At 44.0% G+C, this 18,907-nt stretch overlaps 1 protein-coding gene across 2 annotated transcripts in view; it reads left to right on the top strand.

Moving 5' to 3' along the window:
• The window catches only part of LOC126285449 (homeobox protein PKNOX1-like), a 656,766-nt gene that overhangs the window by 170,544 nt on the left and 467,315 nt on the right, over positions 1–18,907 (top strand). Inside the window, exon 1 of one of the 2 annotated variants that reach the window (XM_049984836.1) lies at positions 4,808–4,992. The exons of the other annotated variant lie outside the window; for it this stretch is intronic. The gene's annotated coding sequence lies outside the window, so the exon portion shown is untranslated. Of the gene's footprint in view, positions 1–4,807; positions 4,993–18,907 lie in introns of those variants that run through there. 2 annotated transcript variants of the gene reach the window in all.

The following is an 18,907-nucleotide window of genomic DNA, read 5'->3' as shown; positions in this document are numbered from 1 at the left end:
TTGACCAAAGGAAACGAGACAATTCATGGTATTCCACATTTGTCGTGGCACAGTACACATTTTTCGGCATTAGCTTCGGAACAGAGTTGCTTCTTACCAGCCAGGAGGGCGCATCACGTACTAGAAATCCGATCTGGCAGATTTTCTACGTAGCTCAAGTAGAAATATAAACTTAAAATTGTCCACTGACATTTATGTAAACACTTAAACCAAAGAAACCAGCTTATTACCTCTGTTCCTCAGTACCACTATTGTCATGTATTCCATTGGCTGTGGCGTCCGTAAATAATAGTTATCAAAGGTCAGTGACACTGAATTTTTTAGTTGGTGCCGCAGTGGTGTTCAGGTGGTTTTGATGATTAAGACGACTGCTCACGATAAGTAGGACATAAGTGTCTCACAAGTTTTGGTATCACAATTGATAAATTTGCCTATATTTGCGGTCTTACTGGCGGAGAACAATAGCGAACGAAACATTTCTTCCATTATCACTTTAACATAAACATACCAGACAATTTATAATCTTTGATTAAAATTCTTCGTGTACTTGAGTAGGACTAAAATCCAGAACCTACAGAACAGCTGCTACTTCTTCCATATTCTGGCCATTTACATGTGCATAAGAGATATGTATATACCCCAGGAAATTCGTTGAAACAAGATAAATGCCATGATTGCATTACTTTGCTGTTAGAATTCCATGTGTGGGGTTCTTCACATGCATCATTATCATCTTCATCAGCAGTAGCAGCAGCATGTGGATTAATGTGTGTGTGTGTGTGTGTGTGTGTGTGTGTGTGTGTGTGTGGTGGAGGGTTCATATTCTTCTTCAGTACTGCGTACCATTCCTTTAGTCTATATCTTGTTTATTTAAATGCAATACTGTTTACAGTAAATTGTTTCCATTTTGCTAAAGACCTTCTCTAGACCTCCTTTCGTCTCCTTCACCAGAGCAATATCATCTTCTGGGTATCGCACAGTGACTATCTTCTGTCTATTAATTTTGAACCCCACGTCAGTAGTTTCACGAACTTCGTCTATAGCTTCCTGGATTGAATCTAAGAGGAGCGAAATTACGTCCATATCTCTCACCTGTTTTAATTTTTGCTTCTCATTCTTTATGAAAATTCGTAATAAGGGCCAGTTCTTTATCTAGAAGCTGGCTATCATCAGTATTTCTTCTATTTTAGACCTGTTCTCCGACGTCTCTTGCCAGATAACATAATCAGATGCGTTTTCCAGGTCCACAAAGGCAACATAAGTAGATTTATTTTTCTGTAATTACTTTGTGATCAGAATCTTCAGTGCCCGAAACGCCTCTCTTGTTCTTAATCTCCTGAATCCAACCGAGCTTCGCTTTGCCTAGCCTCTGCCATTTTTCAACTTTCCTGAGAAATATCCTTAAAAGAATTGTTAATGCACGTGGTATTAGGCCTAAGATTCAGTACTGCTCATATTTCGTATCTGTCTACCTGTCGACGTATTCAGCATGTATACAGATACGCGAGATTATTTTAATTATTTGAATCACGTGGGCGGACTGCCTCAATACAAACAGATGCCAGGGCCGCGAATGCAAGTCATATGTTGCATTGTAATTTACATCTATCAGAAAAGAAGGGACGCAGGGTTATTCTATTACCGGGAAGAGCTTTGGCCTATGCGTGACCTACGTTGACCCAAGTACTCTGTAAACCAATCTTCAGTGCGTGGCATGCTACTATTATCCACTCCCGCCACATTCGTGTATTGAGCGAAGGAAATATTAGCGTCGCTGAATCGAAATACGAGTGGTAGATCTCGTAGCTTAGTTTTATATTCGCTAAGCGAGTTATACGATTGAGGCAGAATAATTGTCGTGGTAGCGGTTCTGAAAATGTATCTAGCAGCATGGTAATAGCATTGCCATTCTTCCAGCAGTTTCAGTTTGGTTCCTAAAGGATTGTTATCATATTTTCCGGTGGGCTGAAAATTTGTTATGATTCTAATAGCGTACCTCATAATCTCTCTGATGGTCTTCATCCTGCCAATTATCCAACGGCAGCGAACGTTGGAGTTTTATTCTAGAATAAGACACAGTAACATGCACGCCTGTGTATCTGAAGTATATCTTGCATCAATTGCAAGCAGCTGTTTTCCACTACAAATAAATATTGGTCGCATGCTTGGACGAACATTTTATCTCAAACTTTCTATACTTCCACAGTTGTTTATACAAATTAGCGCCGTCGTATAGTCAAATAGAAAGCTATCGTACGAAATCGAAAACCAAGTTTGTAACTGACATCAAAGCCACTACCAGATAGGACATAGCATATTGTTGCTAACGGATATTGATAGTCAGGTATAAAAGAGTATGCATGCAAAGCTATTTAACGCGGAACGATCGCGCAAAATCAATTGTAGGATGGTTAGATATCGGACAGATTCATTTGAAGAATCGTGAGGAAATATAGTTCACCCACGAAATGTGCAATTTAGAAAACAGTCTGGGACCAGCATCAGATAAAACTGATTGATGAAATGGACGAGATCGAAGAGGAGCAGCGCATTTCGTGAGAGGTACGTTTAGTTAAGCGCGAAAGAGTCACGAAGATGTTCAACCAATCCCAGTGGCAGATGCTACAAAAGAGGCGTCACGCATTGCGGTGTGATTTAGTGTTTAAATTTCGAGGTGAACGTTTCTAGATGACACATCCAGTATATTGTTTTTGCTTTGAACATCACGCGAAAAGAGCATGACGGCGAAATTAGAGGTATTCGATATATAATATAGTATCTGTTCCTGAAAGAACAGATACAAATTGATGACCGTGCAGCTTCTCTAGCTAATAAATGATAGTTAATTGAACCCTCAGCTGCCGACAGGTGGTGTTGTTATAAACTATACCTGTCGGGAGCTGAGGGTTTCAATTAATTATCATTTATTCTAGAGCAGCTGCGCGGCCATCAATGGTATCTGTTCTTTCGAGAACAGTTACTATTTTCATATATATAGTTACAGGCTACCAAGCCATTGACCATCGTCTGTGCGAATGTGCACAGGTTACCCGAACTCTTACGGGATCGTCACCTTAGTGTGCGCGAGTAATGAGTGGATGGGCAAATATCTGTTAGGTACATTACGTGTGTAGAATGTGGACAGTTGGGAATGTGGGTCTCACGGGAAGCGGGCAAGGGATAAGTCCCTGCAGTCGTGCTATTCATCTGTGTCCTCTGTGGCTCAGAATGCCGGCCCTGGTGGCCGAGCGGTTCTAGGCGTTTCAGTTTGGAACCGCGCAACTGCTAAGGTCGCAGGTTCGAATCCTGCCTCGGACATAGATGTGTGTGATGTCCTTAGGTTAGTTAGGTTTAAGTAGTTCTAAGTTCTAGGGGACTGATGACCGCAGAAGTTAAGTCCCATAGTGCTCTGAACCATTTGAACCATTTTTAAAAATACCTTGACATCGATCATGGACTATTGGCAGTATCTACTAGAACAACACGAAATCATCCGACGCCACTCTAAATATAAAACGCATTTTGCGAACTTTCTAGGCAGCATGTTTCATAACCCCTCCGAAGCGGTGAGGAGACCCAGGCTTACGTTGTTTCGAGGGAAAGGATATTACTCCCAGTGAAGTGACGAGTATGTCACTTCGGCCCTATATTTTTTTTCCTTTCTTTTTCATATATGATTTTTCTTTTGGGCCATGAAAATAAAATGAATAAATCAAATAATATTGGTCATAATAAAAAAAAATTACATACATGTAAAATGTTTCCTTCCCGCTGCCTCTCCCTTATCATGTCAGGAGACGGGGACATCGTGGCCAGGCCTCAAAGTACTACTCCTGCATACTCTCGCTCCAGACCTACTACACCTTTGAAAAGAAAAATAAATGATAGAGCGTCTGCCATGTAAGTAGGAGATCCCGGGTACGAATCCCGGTGAGGGCACACATTTTCAGCTGTCCCCATCGAGGTATATGAACGACACCTGTCTGCAGCTGAGGGTTTCAATAAATTATCACTTAGGGGTATTCGAGCTTACAATCGCTCTTCCGCACACTATTTGCGACTGGAAGAGAAACGTGCTGCATGTTTAGTTAGAGCGGTGCAAAAGGTACCCTCCGCCACACAGCGTTTGGTGGTGGGGGTGTATAAATTTAGCTGTAAAAAGAAATGTGGTGATTTTCGTTCTGCACACTAGGTACGTTAAATAGTTGGTAAGACATTTTTTAAAATTTTTATCGATGTTAGTTTCGTTGAATGTTAACAGTGTGTCCTGCAGAATTTTGTAGAGACAAAATATTCTAGAGCATAGTGAGGGTGGCAACGCTGAACTTGATCCGTCAGCGTTCGTTTGGCCTTATGACGAGAAACTAAATAAAAGTGGCGTGCCCACCTGCTATGGGGGCTGGCACTTTGTTGTTAACTTGGGTCCTTTAGTAGCGGGCGGCCAGCGCAGGTGGCGGCTTCGCGGGGCACACGTGTACCGTGTCGCCGCGCCGCGCAGCGGCGGTGTCGCACGTGCGGACAATGTGCTGATGGCGGCGACGCGCGCGATATTGGACTCACCAATCACGGCGCCGGAGGCGGGCCGGCGCGAGCCCGGGGCCCGCAGCCGTTGCCCCTCCCCTTCCCCTCCGCCGCCGCCCCTCCCCTGGCGGCGCTGTTATTAAAAATTCCCTGCCGCTCCGCTCCGCCCTGCCCCGCCGCCTCGCTACTCCTGCCCTCCTACTCCTACTCCTGCTCTGCTCCTACTCCTACCACCGCCCCGGCGTGCGGGGCCAGCAAGTTGCGCGCGAGCGTCGTCGCGTTTGGTGTGCGCGGCCGCGGTTTTCATTGGATGGCTGCCCGGCGGCGCGCAGGTCGGTGTCGCGATAGCTGCTCGCAGGCCGCCAGCCCGCGCTTCCTTATCCGCTGCCCGGTGCGCGTGGGCGCGAGAGACTCGCTCGATTGAGGAATGCTTGTGCCCACCTACACACAGGCTTCCCGTACCAAACCGTGGTGAGTTTTAAGGCATTCCAAGAACCTCTGCCGTCTCAGACGCATCAAACTTTGCCTGGTGGCACGTAAAATCTGCTCCTTTCCTAGTAAATTTTTACCGTCGCACGCCTTCATCATCAGATGCTCATCGGAAAGAAAACGCCTCTCCTATGGTCGCACCACGTCTGCTATCAGATGTGCGAGTGGTACGGGGAGAGGATAGAGCACTGTGCATATGCGCAACACGACTAGCAAAGTTTCGGCGGCAAACATCAGCCGTCTCGTAGCGTGTCAGTGTTGGTAGTTCAAACTGCGGGGTCAGCACCAGCTGACACGCCTTCGAGTTGCTGCGACCTTTGGCGCGGGGACATTAGTTACCAACTGTGGAACTTTAAAAGACAAGTGATGCTCGTGCAAGAAATCGACCATAATATGACAGTTAACGAAATACGGGTCCGCCAGTGCTTGTCAAACGTTCCACTTCAAAGTGACGTTAGTGAGTAGGAGTGATCCATCTACTGAAGTGTCACATGTTACAGAAGTGACGATGTGGGTCGTTATTGGCTGTGGTGGAATGGAGAACATCGGAGTAAAACAGTGGTCACTGTGTCAAGTGATCTCTTTGTTAAACTACAAAGAAGTGATTGTGTAAGAAGGCCAGATGAGAGAACTACAGATTTTGAAAAAGTCGTCCGGGAAATTATCCGGTAACTGAGCTGGACCTCTGTCTGCCAATGTCGAGAACTTCCTGCTGTTCTCGATCGCACCAAACTCCTGTGACTACAAAAGCTTCAAAATTCTCGATTCAGTGTTTAATACCGTGGAAACAATAATATCGTAAACTGCCATTTAGAACAGCTGACGGCGTTGATTCTTTTTTTTAAATGCTCAACAACCAATGTTGGTTTCACATCAGTATATTTACTACTGCATATCACGATTTTAACTTCTTCAATTTACCATGCGCAGCGTTTTTCGAGAAATAATACCCATTTCCGAGTGCGTTTTCTTTGTTTGCATTATGACCACGCAGCAGTTCAGACACAGAAACATCACATTTAAATCGCCATAAATTACTGAAATGGTATAATCATGTTGAAATAATGGGCGATAATAGATGTAAAAATTATCTTTACATATCCTTAAGCAAATGTAGTGGAATGTGGAAAGACAAATTTGGAGATCTTTGAAAGATGGGACAGGCCTGGCAAGACTAACCCTTGAAGATGACGATGTAGTACAAAAACGTATTTGGTTTCGGGAATTATTTGTTGAAAAGTGTATTGCGCAGGATGAACAAATAATATCATGACTAGCTGCAGCAAATGTTTATGTATTAGAAGAAAAACTGTGTTTACAGATGCAGGCCATCAAAAGTTATTTTAGAATGTGTAACACTGAAACCTAGCGCTTGTTTCGAGTGCCGTGCTATCGTCTTTAGAGGTACTTCAATGTACGTGGTTTTCAGTGTCGTTCAGTTCGGTTCTACAGCACTAAATTCGTAAGCTGAACGCTATTGAAACAACAACTGTATAGGTAACAGCATGCATGGTACTGGGACGAAATTCTGGGCAAACTTTAAATGACTAGACGATATAAATTATGTAATACAGTAATTTAATATCTATTAAAAGACAGCGCAACGAGAAAGTAACAGATAAGTTAACTTGGGATAGCTGCGTTTCAGAAATTACATGTTGTAGTAGAGTCTTTACAAAAGCAGAGGTTATGGTGTCTTAAATAATTTATTGTATGGGTAGACACGACGACAGGGGAAGCGGAAAACTGAAGCTAGCAAACTTACGTTAGGCGCAGATTCTCCATTGGCCGGAAATATCAGACGGCACCAACGACTCAAGTGTGTCTCTTGTGAACCATGTCGACGCCATCGCGCGGCATCCAATACAAACTACAGTGCTGAACAGCTATATGTTGATCATTTTCTTTACGTTGTGTTGCACAAAAGCATGTCAGCTCGAGTCCTAACACTTAACTTGACCTGGCTTATTTGGTTCATTTGTCAACTCTTAGATAATGCATACGGTTGACGATGTCGTAGACTGTCAGCGTAGACATTACTTCTTGATGCACATGTCTACCAGTATACTAAAAGGTATTGTTTCTCAGTACAGAAATGTTGCAGATGCGCATGTGCACGCAAGTACCACTTGTAGTGGATATTATACGGAGTGTTCAAAAAGACTCTCCGCAGTGTGCGTGCCGTATGCCGCAGTGAGAAAACCAAAATGAAACCTAGTGAAATACAAGTTATTAATTTATTGAATGTTTAGTTTTACTTAAAAATTTTCGCATTAAATGTTGAAATTGCCCCCCCCCCCCCCCTGTTGTTGAATACACAATTCAAAACGTCTAATCATGTTTCCAAACACAAGCTGTAATATTTCTTCTGTAACAGAAGCAGTGAAAGTGGATATTGAGTTTTCAGTTCATCGATGGATTTTGGACGGTTTCTATAGACAGTTGCTTTCGCTGCACCCCAGAAGAAAAAGTCAGGTGGTGTGTTAGGTCAGGCGATCGTGAAGGTCAAAGTCCCTGTGAAATTATGCAATCGCCAAAAACATTAGCAAGCAGTGACACATAAACGCGAGCTGTATGCGCGGTTGCACCATCTGTTGAAAATAACCACTCAGTATTTCACTTAACATAAGTTCTCCTATGAACGGATACAGACTATCACTGCAGTATCGTTGTTCGTTCATTGTTCCGTTGGAAAATATGGGACCAACAATCCGACGTCTAGAAATTGCAGTCGGCCACAGTGGCCGAGCTGTTCTAGGCGCTTCAGTCTGGAACCGCTTGCTCGCTACGGTCGCAGGTTCGAGTCCTGCCTCGAGCATGGATGTGTGTGATGCCCTTAGGTTAGTTAGGTTTAAGTAGTTCTAAGTTCTGATGACCTCAGATGTTAAGTCCAAACTCCTATTTTCACAGAATGAAGTGGTTCCTCATGAATACACAATGGATTTGCAGTACTCCACATACGAGAATTTTGCTAGTTCATCTACCCGGATAAATGAAACCACGCCTCATCAGTGAAAAACGTTTCATTTAGAGTATCCCTTCCATTTCGTTGAACGAAATTTTTGTACCATTGACAACAATGCAGTCTCTTGCCATGATCAGTACTTTTCAGTTCTTGCACGACAGTCACTTTGTTTATGGAAAAGTTCTAAGTTTTCCCTTACAGCTGTGTGAACCATTCCGACACTAACATCGATATCCAGGGCGAGCTTTTTACGGACTTGTTCGAAAATATCGAGTAGTTTATCGTCAGACAAAACGCTAGGATGACCACTTCTCGGTGCATCTGTCACAGAACCCGTACTTCGAAATTTGTGAATCAAATGTCGCACAGTATCGCGATGTGGGAGTGTTGTCTCCGGGAAAACGGAATTAAATGTTTGAGGAACTGAAACTGTGTACTTACCGCCAGCTTTGAACACTTGTTCGACCAAAAACACACATCCCTAAATGATTAGCATTTTAACAGTGATAAAAACGAAAAGAAGAACAAAGGAACTAAACTTAAATGTTTACGTCAACACTCACACCAACGATACTACTGACGCTGGTGAGGTAAACGAAACAGTGGAAATTTTGGGAGAGTCCACGTGAAGGGAAGTAACCGAGGCAGGCGAACAATCATACGGCACTGCGGAGAGACTTTTGTACCCCCCCCCCCTTATATTTTCATTTTGGGGAAAAAATTTACTCTCCCAGTAGAATCTTCAATATGTCATACCTGCACTGTTCCGAATGTGCATTTAAAACCCAGTCTTTATAATCAAATGTAACTTACGTAAACTGAAGAAAATTGTCAAAACAAGTTCTTCAGAAGTTCCCTATCGTGGTTAATTGTGGTATACTGATCCAGTCAATTAACTCCTGTCAAAATAAATCGTGTAATTCTAGTCTACAGGTTTTGTGACGTACCCTATTATTGTATAAAGGTGGAGCAAAACGTTTCTGTTCGAAGGTCGTATCGTCCAGAATCCGTACGCCAATCAGGCAAAATCGACGTGATGATTGAGGCAATCATCCCACCGACACAGTAGGTGGAAGATACCCGTGTGGTAAAACACCGTCTCCTGTTGGGTACGCACCTGCCTGCTCCACATCCACGTCCGATAGGAATCGTAGACCCATCTAGGCCTTTTGTAAGGGACCGAAGCAGTGATAATAGCATTGGGGAAGAGAGCAGGAGTGTATGGCGGGTGCTCGAGTACCTCCCACATGAAATGGCGTAGGTTCTGCGTTACGACATTTTCGATTTGGGGACGTGTGTTACCATGAAGCAGCAGCGCCCCTTATGACCGCACTATTCCACAACAGATTTTAGACAGATACGTTCTTCATTCTCCGATGATTGTATACTGGCGTTTGTCCTTCGGCAGCCAAGAAAGCAATATGAGCACGTTGGCCCTGTTTGGACGCGCTTGGTAATGATGTCGCTATAGTTCACGTTCCCGCATTTACCGCATGCACGTGGGAAAGACACGAATACCACACTAATCCACTGCTTATGAACTCGCTTCGGAGTCGCACTACGTTGCATATACGCTGTAGCGATGCCTGCAAACGAAAACCTTTTGATAGCTCCTTATATGTAGGTAAATTACGATTAACATGCGCTTTGGTAAACGTCAGCAGTGCGATGTAAAAACTTTAAGCTGCTTTAAACCCACAGATTGATTTGAACACTAAAGTACCTTACTGCTCCTATTGGAGGTGGTCAGATAGCTTCAGGGGAACGTATTGTTTAACGTGGACAGTTAACCAAGGTTCAGCTTGGTAACTTTTACATTAACAAATCACTGTCCAAAAGTGGAGAAAGAAGCGATAAATGTCAGAAAAAATCCTATGTTCTTGAGAATTGAACCCAAAATTTGAATTTGTAGTTAGACGATCTCCGAGTCCCAGTATTGAAACAAAAAGGGGACCGCTGGTGTCATTAAGATGGAAGACACCGAACGAGCTCGGCGAAGAGATTCGCAATCTTTCCGCCGTCCTTGGTCGAGCGTAGAATAGGTATGACCTCGCTGGTGCCTTCAAGTTAACCAGCAGTTCCTTTCAGAAACTCGAAGTTTATTGATTTCTGATAGCAGGCCGCCTTTGTCTTTGAACGGCGCAGTTAGTTTTTTCAGTACTGTTGCCAAAAGTTTAAACGACAACGATTTAAAAAAAAAATAATGGTTGTGAGACAGTAAATTCATTCCGAAACGTCACGTAATGTATCAACTAGAGCGTCCGGGCCGGTAGTCGTCTTCAAAGTCTTCTCCGACCCTCTTTGAAACCGTTATACCACTCGTAAACTCTTGTCTTAAGCATGGTAGATTCTCAAAAAGCCACAGACAATATTTCGAGTGTGGTGCTGCACGTTATTCCATTTTTCAGGCAAAATTTAATGCAAATTCTTTGATCCATCTTTTTCTTAAGTAAAAATTCCCCGAACACTGGCATGCACTATTAACTGTCGACAATAAACCAAATATTCAAAACAGCTGAAAATGCAAACACACATCAGGAACATGGTACAAATTAGACAAAAAAGTTTTGAAATTCGGATGCATAAAATCCACGAAATTCAGAAATTTCCGTTATTTTTTATTGCACCGCATACGTGATGAACATAATTGGTACTGTTAAAGAAGAAATGATTATTAAGTAGGAATAGCAAAATTTATGCCAGACCAGGAGTCGAACCCAGATTTATTGTCGATGCCAACGATCAATAGACTTAACTTTTAGGCTGCCTGAGCAAGCCTGCGGTCAGGACTCCAACTTCATTGTTCCTGATGTGTAACGAACAAACATAGAACCAAAATTGCAATTTAAAGCCCGGTGTCTCTGTAAAACGCAGAAATCCCACGCAAGTCGAAAGCGCGTCACACACATTATACTGGACGGTGATGGCGTATAAGTTTGAAAATTTTTTCTAAATTTCTGCTGCATAGGAATAATTTTGGCGGTCTGTCTTGATAGGATAGAAAAACCATTTGGAAGGAGGTAACAGTTAGCTAGTTCATCAGACTTCCTGAATTGTTTTCGTTTAAGGCAGAGATTCAAATCAGTCACAAAATTGTTCCTTTTTATTAATATCTAAAATGGAACGTTATTTCATAAAACTAGTAAGTTAGCAAGGCGTCAAGTCGTTCATCAAAATCTGTGTATTCTATGGAGACAATAGTATTTCATTCGAAGTCTTCTAGCATTAGATTAACTGGGAAGGAGATTGTGTTTTACCGCTTTAGCATTAGTTTCTTGAGATATAATGTTGTGGATGGGGCACGCGAGTGTCAGTATTCGGAAGCTTAAGCAAAATGAATTCGAGTGATCCTCAGTGGAGGACTCTTCATAATAAAAAGATCGTGGCATAACTGAGACTGGGTTTGTAGAAATGCTACACTCATGCTCTTTTTCTGTACGAGTTCCTTACGTAGGCCTATCGTAACTATATGAATATGAAAAGCGCCACGTGATTATAAAAAGAAAGCCGACTTCGTGGCGCTGCATCGTTAAAATTTATGACATATGGCTTTCCATAAGACTGAAATGGAAATCTGCGAGGATCGGCAGTGGTTGACGTTTGAGTTTGAATACCGGAAGAGTGTGTGCAGCTCATTCCAGTCGAAGATACTTTTACTATTCCACGCGCGTATTTAGCGAACGCACTACAGGTCGCAGGTCGAATCGTGCATCGGGCGTGGATGTGTGTGTGATGTCCTTAGGTTAGTTAGGTTTAAGTAGTTCTAAGTATAGGGGACTGATGACCTCAGATGTTTAGTCCCATAGTGCTTAGAGCCATTTGAACCATTTCAAAGTTACACTTGAATCCAACGCCCTCGGTTGTTTGTTGGATAGTTAGCAATTTCTCATCTTCCCCTACAGTTTTACCCTGTACAGTTCCTACGAGTATCACGGGTTATTTTCTGATGTCTTAACACGTTTCCCCTCACCATACTGCCCCTTCCATAGTTTTCCGAGAGGTTGCTCTTCTCGCCGATTCTCCGGATAACCTCTTCATTTCTCATCACTCCGTCAAATTTTTAACATAGTTCTATAACACCGCATCTCAAAAGACTCATATTTTCTTTTCTCACGGTTTCCACACTTCCATACATTTCTGTGCTTCAAACGTAAATTCACTGAGCGAGATAGCGCAGGGGTTAGCACACAAGACTCGTATTCGGGAGGATATCGGTTCAAACCCGTGTCCGGTAATCCTGATTTAGGTTTCCGTGATTTACGCAAGTCGCTTCAGGCAAACGCCGGGATAGTGCCTTTGAAAGGACACAGCCCACTTCCTTCCCTAATCCGATGGGACCGTTGACCTTGCTGTTTGGTCCCCTCCCACAAATCAATCAATCAACCAACCAACCAACCAACCAACCATACATACATTCTTAGATATTTCTTCTTCAACACCGATGTTTAACACTAGCTGACTTCTTTTAGCCAGAAATGCCGTCTTTGCTTGTGCTAGTCTACTTTTTATGTCCCACTTGTTTCGTCCGACCTATGTTATTTTACTTTCAAGTTAGCAGATTTCCTTCGCTTCATGTACATCATGGTCCCCAATTTTCTTTTTCAGTTTATCGCTAATCGCATTTCTTTGTCATCTCATTACTTTCGTCTTTCTTCAGTTCGCTCTAAATCCTTATTCTGTCCTCATTATACTGTTCATTCCAATGGAATGTCATCAATGAATCTTATCATTGATATCCTTTCACGCTGAATTTTAATCCCACTCTAAAACTTTTAATTTCCGTCATTGCTTCTTCAAAATAGATATTAAACAGCAGAGGGGAAAGACTGTATGCCCTGTTCTTTGGCTTCCATCTCTTATTGTCCCCTCTTCGTTCTTATAAGTACCTAAAAAGCACTGGTAAATTAATTCGCATGTCGAAACAATTTTTATTACTTCTGCGCACCGTCTGTGGCTACACTGGAGAAGCGAAACTGGCATCTTACACCGTATGTTGTTCACTGTTCGATGATCTCATTAAAATAAATGTAGATATAGATTTATTGACTACTTTCCTCCTGTCTTTTATTGAAGGCCGGCTTCGGTAACATATAACACATACGCGTCATACCCGTAGATAGACATACTGACGCGTATGAAATTCACTTGAGGATTGATAAAGGTGTTCTGTTGTAGCAGAGAATAGGGAAATGCTGTAGCGCGGCTACACGCTGCGAGGCGGCCCCGCCTCGTGTTCCCGCAAGCATGTCCAGATTGCTTGCCAGCTCTCTCCTCGCCAGATCTGGCTGCCTGCCACAAACGCTTCATAAACACTCGCAGCCACATCACAGACGTCCTCTGTCTGCCACTCCTTGCTCTTGGGCGTCAAGGGAATCACACCATACGGCCAGCTTTTTGCGCTTGTCTCTCTAGGATCTAATTTTGCGTAGCAAAATCTGTAGTACTCGTAACGAAACAAGGCGGGTTCCATGACTTAGTAGGTGTCGGTCAAGGACGCGTATGCTGCACCCAGCATGAAAACGGGAAGGCTTCGTAATACTTTCTACGGCACTGTCCAACACGTTTCTTCTCACTTGCTCAGCTACGTGTGGTATAGGTTCCTTGTGCCATCGTGAACGTAAACGCTGACATCATAGTCGCTGACTTGTCCATCATCATCATCATCATCATCGTCAGTGTTCCGTCCAAAGGCAGGTTTTCGCGTGGTAGTTCTACATTATCTCCTATGTTCTACCGCCCTCTTCAGGTCTACGTAATTTCCGATTCTCTTTACGTCGTCTATCATCTCATATCTCCTCCTTCCTCGCACAAACTTACCTTTCAGTGTGTCTTTTAGCAAGCAATCCGTTCTCAACCAATGCCCCTTCCAGTTTTTCTCCCTCTCTGCAACAGTCTTCTCCTTCCACCAACCCTTTCCAACACTGTTTCGTTACTTACTCTTCTCATCCAGCTTGTTCTCTCCATTCTCCTCCACATCTACATCTCAAATGCTTGTAGCTTTTTTCATCTTCTAGCCTCAGTGTCGATCTTTCTGTCCCACTCCAAACATCAGAACTCTACGTAACAACAAAACATAAATAATGTGCATATAGCCGGCATCTGATCTTTGGAAAACAAAAGTGGGAGCAGAGACAGAGACAGAGACAAGAGGTCAGTCAAGGCTTCAAGACGTCGTTTGCCGTACAGCGTAATGTATTTTGCTTGGGAGACAGAGCATACTGCAGACAGACAGAATTTTCGGTGCGACACGGTCGGATGGATATTGCGAAACGTAACATTAATCTATACAACTGTCGTCGGTCGGCCATAGTGGCCGAGCGGTTCTAAGCGCTACAGTCTGGAACTGCGCGACCGATACGGTCGCAGGTTCGAATCCTGCCTTAGGTTAGTTTGGTTTAAGTAGTTCTAAGTTCTAGGGGACTGATGACCTCAGAAGTTAAATGCCATAGTGCTCAGAACCAACTATCGTAGGGGAGTCTACTTCTTCTAGGAGGAACCGAGCGAGAAGGCGCGGTGGTTAGTACAGGGTGTTTCAAAAATGACCGGTATATTTGAAACGGCAATACAAACTAAACGAGCAGCGATAGAAATACACCGTTTGTTGCAATATGCTTGGGACAACAGTAAATTTTCAGGCAGACAAACTTTCGAAATTACAGTAGTTACAATTGTCAACAACAGATGGCGCTGCGGTCTGGGAAACTCTATAGTACGATATTTTCCACATATCCACCATGCGTAGCAATAATATGGCGTAGTCTCTGAATGAAATTACCCGAAACCTTTGACAACGTGTCTGGCGGAATGGCTTCACATGCAGATGAGATGTACTGCTTCAGCTGTTCAATTGTTTCTGGATTCTGGCGGGACACCTGGTCTTTCAAGTGTCCCCACAGAAAGAAGTCACAGGGGTTCATGTCTGGCGAATATGGAGGCCAATCCACGCCGCATCCTGTATGTTTCGGATAGCCCAAAGCAATCACACGATCATCGAAATATTCATTCAGGAAATTAAAGACGTTGGCCGTGTGATGTGGCCAGGCACCATCTTGCATAAACCACGAGGTGTTCGCAGTGTCGTCTAAGGCAGTTTGTACCGCCACAAATTCACGAATAATGTCCAGATAGCGTGATGCAGTAATCGTTTCGGATCTGAAAAATGGGCCAATGATTCCTTTGGAAGAAACGGCGGCCCAGACCAGTACTTTTTGAGGATGCAGGGACGATGGGACTGCAACATGGGGCTTTTCGGTTCCCCATATGCGCCAGTTCTGTTTATTGACGAAGCCGTCCAGGTAAAAATAAGCTTCGTCAGTAAACCAAATGCTGCCCACATGCATATCGCCGTCATCAATCCTGTGCACTATATCGTTAGCGAATGTCTCTCGTGCAGCAATGGTAGCGGCGCTGAGGGGTTGCCCCCCGCGTTTGAATTTTGTATGGATAGAGGTGTAAACTCTGGCGCATGAGACGATACGTGGACGTTGGCGTCATTTGGGCCGCAGCTGCAACACGGTGAACGGAAACCCGACGCCGCTATTGGATCACCTGCTGCACTAGCTGCGCGTTGCCCTCTGTGGTTGCCGTACGCGGTCGCCCTACCTTTCCAGCACGTTCATCCGTCACGTTCCCAGTCCGTTGAAATTTTTCAAACAGATCCTTTATTGTATCGCTTTTCGGTCCTTTGGTTACATTAAACCTCCGTTAAAACTTCGTCTTGTTGCAACAACACTGTGTTCTAGGCGGTGGAATTCCAACACCAGAAAAATCCTCTGTTCTAAGGAATAAACCATGTTGTCCACAGCACACTTGCACGTTGTGAACAGCACACGCTTACAGCAGAAAGACGACGTACAGAATGGCGCACCCACAGACTACGTTGTCTTCTATATCTTTCACATCACTTGCAGCGCCATCTGTTGTTGAAAATTGTAACTACTGTAATTTCGAAAGTTTGTCCGCCTGTGAATGTACTGTTGTCCTAAGCATATTGCAACAAACGGTGTATTTCTATCGCTGCTCGTTTAGTTTTTATTGCCGTTTCAAATATACCGGTCATTTTTGAAACACCCTGTAAGTACAGGTAGGACGACGGTTCAGATCTCCGCCTGGCGATCCAGATTTCGGTTTTCCGTGATTTCCCTTAATCGCTCCAGGCAAAACTTCACGATGGTTCCGTTCAAAAGGACACGCCGATTTTCTTCTCCATTCATCCGTTATCCGGGCTTGTGCTCCGCCTGTAATAACCGTACCTGTTGACGTGGCGTTAAACTCTTTAATCTTCCTTCATTCCTATACAAATACGACAAGCAATAAAGGATGGTTCAAATGGCTCTGAGCACTATGGGACTTAACTTCTGAGTTCATCATTCCCCTAGAACGCAGAACTACTTAAACCTAACTAACCTAAGGACATCACACACATCCATGCTCAAGGCAGTATTCGAACCTGCGACCGTAGCGGTCGCGCAGTTCCAGACTGTAGCGCCTAGAACCGCTCGGCCACTCCTGCTATCTGGACCGCTCATGTTCGGAATCTACTTGAATTATATGACAGACAGAAAGCAGGAATATGTAATTGTGTACTTGCGGTACGTTTGTCTGCAGGAGAGATAGTAGGTAAATGATCGTAACGAAACACACGAAGCTGTCAACAGTATTTCCAATTAGTGTGCCGAATGACGGCTCTCTTTAAATGCGTAAGTTCAAAAGGAAGGTGAAGAATATTATAGTATTCGATTACAACCCTTGTCACGAACGTTTGGAGCACGTCACATTGTTTAAAAATGTGAGTGTAATACTAAAAATCTGTGTGAAATATGGACGATACACAAAATTTGTAGTAGGAAAGGCGAATGAAGGACTTCGTTGGAAGGCTTCTCAAAAAGTTATGTGCATATATTAAGGTCATTCAGAAAGAAACGAGCCGGAGGCTGTAAAACGAAAAACGTTGAAGGAATCGTAATGCCTCTGCCCTTGGAAAAGGTGTAGTCCGTGTAACAGCGCTGACAGGAGTCCCAAGCTCGCCGGGAGAGAGATGGGCACGCCCACGTGTTGACAGAGCGAGCGCTGCGCGCGTCGACCGTCCACTGCACTTTGTCGCGTTGAAAACAGAGATAAGAAGGCAACAAAAGAAGAGCAAAGGAGTGTAAATCGTTTCCTGACAACGGAGTGAGTACGGGTGTGAAAAGTCATCAGAGAACGGAAGAATTAGACGAGTGCATGGTCCGTTGCACGGGTGAAGGCGTGGCACAAGTGATTCAAGGAAGGAAGTATGTGTGGGAGGGTGGGTGGGTGGGTGGGTGGATGGATGGATGGATGGATGGATGGATGTCGTTGGTCGATGAAGCACGATAAGGAACGCCACTCTGAATTATCGATATCATTGTCTGGCATGTGGATGCCCTAATTATTGAAGACCGGCGAGTTAACGATGGCAGACATTGTCACTGAGGTCGGATTGAGCGGTGAAATTGCAACGGACGTTCAGTGTTCCTTTGTGTACGCTTCGATGAATATCCTTTGCCGCACTTCCTCCGCTGTCAGGAGACGCACCACATCTCTTTGCGTCCATATCCCCTTGGCGGCGAGTCTGGAGCCTCAGCGTTCTTAACAGGAACCACACATTCTTCCGTAAGCCATGGCATCACGACCACTTCGTCCACCCCAGGTAGCTGAGTGGTCAGCACGACAGAATGTCAATCCTAAGGGCACGGGTTCAATTTCTGGCTGGGTCGGAGATTTTCTCCGCTCAGGGACTGGGTGTTGTGATGTCCTAATCATCATCATCATTTCATCCGCTTCGACGCGCAAGCCGAAGTGGTGTCAAATCGAAAGACTTGCACTCGGCGAACGGTCTACCCGACGAGAGGCCCTGGTCACACGTCTTTTTATTTACGACCCTTTCAACGGTTTTCATTCTACTGTCTCTGGCTTGGTTCTATTTGAATGACCCTAGTACAAAGGAACTCGCATACAAGGAAATACACAACGGAATTCGAGTATATTGCTGCAGCTTTCGCAGTCCGTATCACTTAACAGTGGCAGTAGAGATAGGACGAATTTAGAAACAGACTATAGGATTGTAAGAGGGTATATAGTCCGTACGAAGGCGTAACATAGACGCTGACTGGAACTTTATGACAATCTTCGGAAGAAAGGTGACGTTCTCACGAAACTGTGTTGGGCAGATTTACAGAACTGGTATGTAAGGACATCGTACCGCAGTTCTCCTGTCCTCATCGTAAATATCGCGTTGTGGTGATATGAAAAATGTGAGAGGGGTTAGGGCGCGCTTCACGGCGAGTGTCAGTTTGTTCCTCGCTCCATACCCCAATGGCATAGGGTAGCAATCGCTGTACCGAAGATGCGAAGATGCCTTCGTCAATCTCAGTACAGTAGCTTACGAATTGAATATGTAATTATGCAGACGTGGTTAACACACTGACTGCCGACCACTTAGACTGGAGTGCATCGCACTCTGATCGGATTACTACGGGTCTGCAACAGCTTTTGAAAATGCGCCAGTATGAAGCCACTTGCGGTTCGTACTGCAGCTGATTACGCGTTGTTTCTAATTTTGGGTAGGAATGTAGCCAGTATAGCGGTATCGTCAGGTGTCAATAATAGACGTACTGTTAATAAAGAAGAAATGTGTGTTATACATAAAAGAATAGCGTGTGAAGCAGAAATAGAAGACAGTGACTGCAGTAGCGATTTTTCCAACTCCGAAAATGGTAGTTGATGTTCAGATTCGGATGGCGATAGAGTCTCCATTAAATTACAAAGGTGCGAATAAGCATATGTTTTCAATCATAACCAATGAAGTACACAGGAAGATGAGACAATTAACTTTCGCAAAAGTTAGCACCTGCTCGTCTTCATAGACGAACATTCGGCAAGTTAATTATTTTCAACGAAGTAAACCGTCGA

The sequence above is a fragment of the Schistocerca gregaria genome, chromosome 8 (assembly GCF_023897955.1).
Source record: "Schistocerca gregaria isolate iqSchGreg1 chromosome 8, iqSchGreg1.2, whole genome shotgun sequence".
NCBI classification, from domain to species: domain Eukaryota; kingdom Metazoa; phylum Arthropoda; class Insecta; order Orthoptera; family Acrididae; genus Schistocerca; species Schistocerca gregaria.
The sequence above is the reverse complement of the archived record's forward strand: the minus strand, read 5'-3'. Positions and strand labels throughout refer to the sequence as shown.